At 41.9% G+C, this 6,000-nt stretch overlaps 1 pseudogene; it reads right to left on the bottom strand.

The window, feature by feature from the left end:
• Nucleotides 1-897: 897 nt before the first annotated feature.
• LOC139388167 (C-X-C chemokine receptor type 2-like) lies at nucleotides 898-1,649 on the bottom strand (annotated as a pseudogene).
• Between the last annotated feature and the right edge of the window lie 4,351 nt (nucleotides 1,650-6,000).

The raw sequence follows: 6,000 nt of genomic DNA, 5'->3' as shown, positions 1-6,000 counted from the left end.
TGACATCGGCCAGTACTGAAAACTGACATGTGTGATAGACGTTTTCACGATTTAAAAGTCATTACTATTAACATCCAGTGCTAGTGAGAGACTTTATCACTGTGCTGCATCATACCGGCTGAATTTCTGCCTGCTTGAATGCCAATAGCTCAGATACACATGAAAATATGAAATTACAGGTAAAATATCAATTTTAATTAATATATTCCGTTTATATAACATTTACCAGTGAGCTGCCACTCAAAAGAAAAACAAAACACACAGAGAGTTTAAGTAATAATACATTCAGTATAAACAGAAAAATTAAAAAATGAAGTGGGCCTCCACCCCCAACCTTCCATTCCATTCTCCCAACCCCACCCAGCCAACATGTCTCCATCCACCCCCACTAGCAACTAGGGTTCAATTATGTGTTTCTTTCTACAATGTTATATTTACATATTTTTCATTCTGACACCAGCATTCAAATCAGTTGGTATACAGACACAAGCAAAAGCATAATCCACTCAGACATAGTATAGTATGTGTTAATAACTTTTTATTAAATAGCTTTGATACAACAGCAATAACATATGCAAAGACATTGGCATACAAAGACATTAGCCTACATATCAAAATAACAGAGTATGGTCAACATTTTATTGCATTTATTTGCTTGACAGGTCTATTTCCTCAAAGGCATTTCCATCCCCGTGTATGACATACAGTATGAAGTTAGTAAATTATATATTTTTTAAATGCAAATGTTGTTTCACCTTAAATCTGAGAGATGTTCTACTGGCAGTCTACCTACATTTTGTGTCTTCATCAGTATCTTACATTCAGTCAGTTTTAGACCAAAACATATTCACACCCTAATAACCAGACAACTACCTGTACAGTATGTGTGTTGAGGAATCATCCTGAGTTGGCTGTATTTCCAGTACAGCAGGAGCCAGGTTTCTGTGGTAGTATATTGTCTTTGAACAGGTAAAACACAGTCTGGATGCTGCTGCTGATGTTCCTGAAGCCAAAGACAATGTGGTGGTGGATGTAGCAGCAGAATACATGCAGGGAGAAGTAGTGCTGGAATGGGAACAGAGCCACTGGAGGGAAGTAGTTCAAAACAATGATTGCCAAGGTGAGAAGGACCATCTTAAAGGCTCTGACGGGGTGCATCTCGTGGCGGCCCAGCCCAAACTGCCTCAGGGCCCACAGGATGGCAACGTTACAGAATAACATGAAGGCAAATGCCACCAGGATCTTGAATGTGAAGACCTTCTCAAAGTTCATGATGTTGCCCACGCACTTGGCGGTAGCATAGGCCAGCATGAAGAGCCCAGTGGCGGCGCTCCTTGAGCTCTGTGAAGGTGATCGGGTGGAGCATGGCCATGTAGCGATCCTTGACAGACGCAGGAGAAGAAGTCCTTGACGCCGTAGAAGTAGCGCAGCATGTATCAGGTGCTGCTGGTGGTCCGGTAGAGGACGTTGGCAACCTCCAGAGTGGGGGTGAGGCGGAAGAAGGTGTCCAGGATGGCAAGGTGCATTACGAAGATGTCTGAGGTGGTAGAGTCACTCTTGTTCTTGTGCAGGGCCACAGCACCATCCTGGATCCCCAGGAACATGTTGATGAACTGCAGCGCCAGGTAGAAGAGGAGAACGGCTGGCATGTCTTCAGACTGCCCATACACACCCCTATGCTGCAGTTTAATGGTTTGTGGGAGATTTAAGAGCAAGGATGAATTGATGTAGAACAAGGATGAGTTGAAGCACTCCATGATCACTGGACTAGTAGGAGACTCAGTGGACACCAAACAGGTCAAGGAGGACTCTATAGACAAACAAAGAATAAAACTGTCAGATTTGGCACAACATCTCTAACAGCTAGTTGGACACTTTGACATATCATGACATTGATCACGATTTGTAATAAAACAACATATCCCGTTAGCATCTTCCTTTTCCTCTAGTCACTGAACTTCAACATGACTTAACATCTGCCTTAAGAAATAAATCTGCTTACTTGATTCCAGAATAGAGTTGTCTGATATTGAATAATTCCTCTTGCCACATGTTTTTAATACACTGTTTAAAGGTAAACTGGGAGTGCATTCCGTTTTAGTTCATGTGCACATAATAAGGACTGAAACTTGCCATGACACCTGTTTGCAGATGCCTGTAATGTAGAGTATATGCAAAGTAAACATGCAGTATGTATTCTCTTTGTTTCCTAGGATATATGCTGACATGATAAAGGTAAACTGTGCAGGCAAGATTGAATCTAAAACAGTGTAACTTATCTTGGTGTGTCCCTAGATCAATCCCTTTCTGGAGACTTAAAATCTAAAATGGCAACAAAAAAATATTATTTTTTTTTATAGCGTACCACTAGATATTTTAACATCAAGTTAAGAAACTGCTTGTCTCAACCTTGATTCAGTGTCATTTTGATTATGCCTGCTCTGCTTGGTATAGTGGGCTATCAAAAAAGCTGAAAAAGAGAATGCAGGTAATGCATAATAATGTTATCAGGTATATGCTGAATGTCCCCCCCTAGGACCCACATAGTGGTACAGGAGTTCTGGGAGGTGGGCCTGTTGCCTTTGGAGTCCAGAGTGGACCAATTTAATCTTATATCTTAAATGATCGTGCCCCAGGTTATATGGAAAACCACAATGATATGGTCTATAATCATCACAATACTAGAGCTAGTGTTATGTCTCGTTAAATCCCAAGAGTAAACAGTACTGCGAGGAGCATGGTTTTCTATACAGGCATTTGTCTATGGAATAATGTAGGTGCACATATTCTTGAGGTGACAGACAGTGACACATTCAATGCCGCCTTGCACACTCTTGCCTTCATCTAGCTGATCTAGTGTGTAAATATTAGTACAGTTGCAATTGAGAGTTTCTATTGGACAAATTTAGGTATGTTTATCCCGGTTTTGTTCCTTTTGCTTCCGTTTAAGAAACATGTTTCAACAGAATACACCCCTGATCATGCGTAAACACAGTTCACTAATAGCAGCCACGTTGTATTCCTTTTCGCATCTATCCGCTCTCCTCCTCTCACCTTTCCCCTTCACTTGTGGACTTCAATGCACAACACATCAGCTGTATGTGACCAGGCAAAAAACTTTCCAAGCTAAAGCATATCATAACCGCTACACACAGCCTACATCTTTGTCACCATATTAGCTAAAGTAATGTCCTAGTCAACATAGCTAATATAACTAACACGTTAGTCAAACCACTACAATCATGCAGTAATGGTAGTGTACAGTCAGAAAGCAGTTTAGCACTTACACCGGTGGGCCCTGGTGGCAATAAATTAGTAAAACCAAAACCTTACCTTGAATTGGAAGAATTCCAGTGTTGTGTTGGATAGTCATAGCCAGATAGCTAACATAGCATCCCTCCTGTTTGAGCAAGGTGTTTGAGTAGGCTAAACTAGCTATCTGCATTTGCTAGTTAAGTAAGTGAAACTAAAAATGAAAAAATGAATTTGTTAACTGTTCAACTATTTCATTTCTTCCAAAATGAAGGAGAAGCAAGAGTTCCTCTTTTTTTGTCTTTCTCTCTCTTTGAGTCAGCTACTCACCATATTTTATGCACTGCAGTGCTAGCTAGCTGTAGCTTATGCTTTCAGTACTAGAATAATTCTCTGATCCTTTGACTGGGTGGACAACATGTCACCCAGTTGGAGGACGTCCTCCGGGAGTTGTCATAGTTACTGTTTAAGTTTATGGAAGGGGGTGAGAACCATGAGCCTCCTAGGTTTTGTATTAAAGTCAGTGTACCCAGAGGAGGATGGAATGCTGTTGAGGCTACTGTAGACCTTCATTGCAAAACAGTTTATTTTAAACACATTATTTGGTGACGTGACTATATTTAGTATAGTTTTATCTAAAAAGGACAACTTTTGTATGTTCTTTTTTTAAAAGAAATTCACTGTGGAGGATGGCCCTCCCCTTCCTCCTCCGAGGAGCCTCCACTGAGCTCAACCTCATGGCAAAATGTATAAAATAGCACAAACAAATCTATATTCTCTCAGCCTAATTGCAAAATGTGTAGAATAGCATGAGATTAGCTATAAAACTGCACATTTTCCTCTCTGCCCCATAGCAATATTTGTGGAATTGCAGGAAATTACTCTACATGACCAAAAGTATGTGGACACCTGCTCATCGAACGTCTTATTCCAAGATCATGGGCATTAATATAGAGTTGGTCCCCCTTTTGCTGCTATAACAGCCTCCACTCTTCTGGGAGGCTTTCCACTAGATGTTAGAACATTGCTGTGGGGACTTGCTTCCATTCAGCCACAAGAGCATTAGTGAGGTCGGGCACTGATGTTGGGCATTCCAGTTCATCCCAAAGGTGTTCAATGGGGTTGAGATCAGGGCTCTGTGCAGGTCACACACTGATCTCGACAAACAATTTCTGTATTGCTTCGCTTTGTGCACGGGGCATTGTCATGGGGCATTGTCATGCTGAAACAGGAAAGGGCCTTCCCCAAACTATTGCCACAAAGTTGGAAGCACAGAATTGTCTAGAATGTCATTGTATGATGTAGGGTTAAGAGCCCCGGACCATTATTCTTCCTCCACAAAACTTTACAGTTGGCACTATGCATTGGGGCAGGTAGAGTTCTCCTGGCACCCGGCAAACCCAGATTTGCCTGTCAGACTGCCAGATGGTGAAGTGTGATTCATCACTCCAAAGAACACGGTTCCACTGCTCCAGAGTCCAATGGCGGCAAGCTTTACACCACTCCAGTCGACGCTTGGCATTGCGCATGGTGATCTTAAGCTTGCGTGTGGCTGCTCGGCCGTGGAAACCCATTTCATGAAGTTCCTGAAAAACAGTAATTGTGCTGACGTTTCTTCCAGGGGCAGTTTGGAACTAGGTAGTGAGTGTTGCAACAATGACAGATGATTTTTACGCGCTACGCGCTTCTGCACTACGCTTCTCTGAGCTTGTGTGGCCTACCACTTTGTAGCTGAGCTGCTGTGTTGTGGAAATTCTTACACACATGTCGTGGAAATTACCACCAGGGGCACTCAAAGTCAATCTTATATTAATCATCCTTTATTATTTGCGCGCTGGAGAGGTTCCAACCAACTCAATGCACCATAGTACACATGTCAATCAGGAGCTCTGCTGGGGCAGTCCCAGCAGTTGTCTGTGTACAGCCGTATATAAGACAAGTTATATTTGCATGATTTAGCATAATGAATTCATCATTACCGTTTTTGTTTAATTCATGTGACCGACCAATACTGGTTCATAACATTTGACAGACCAATAGCTCACGAGGCTTCTTCACTCCAAGCTGAGACCTTGAAACTGAGATATCTTTCGGTTCTCAAAACAAAGGTCAAGGCGTACTGCCACATTGCAGCTACTGATAGTGAGGATTCCTTCAGTCAGTCACTTACATGAGCACAGAAAACGGTTATTAGAAAAGCACATGAATAGAACACAACTTCACTTCACAATAACAGCACTTACATTTGACCGGGGCAGCTCTAGCAGGGCAGAAATTTGACAAACTGACTTGTTGGAAAGGTGGCATCCTATGATGGGGTGGCAGGGTAGCCTAGTGGTTAGAGCGTTAGAGCAGCAACCGGAAGGTTGCAAGTTCAAATCCCTGAGCTGACAAGGTACAAATCTGTCGTTCTGCCCTGAATAGGCAGTTAACCCACTGTTCCTAGGCCGTCATTGAAAATAAGAATTTGTTCTCAACTGACTTGCCTAGTTAAATAAAGGTATAAAATAAATTCTATGGAGATTGCGCTCGATTTTATACACCTGTCAGCAACGGGTGTGGCTGAATTAGCAGAATTCACTCATTTGAAGGGGTGTCCACATACTTTTGTATATATAGTGTAGCTTTATATATATACTGTATTTTCTCTCAGCCTCATGGCAAAATGTGTTGAATGAGATTAGCTATAAAACTACAAATGTTTTATCTTTATTTTTTTACTGAGGTATGCCACTGTCGTCGAGACAC

Source organism: Oncorhynchus clarkii, chromosome 29 (assembly GCF_045791955.1).
Source record: "Oncorhynchus clarkii lewisi isolate Uvic-CL-2024 chromosome 29, UVic_Ocla_1.0, whole genome shotgun sequence".
Taxonomy (NCBI): domain Eukaryota; kingdom Metazoa; phylum Chordata; class Actinopteri; order Salmoniformes; family Salmonidae; genus Oncorhynchus; species Oncorhynchus clarkii.
This window is presented reverse-complemented; position numbering and strand designations above follow the sequence as displayed.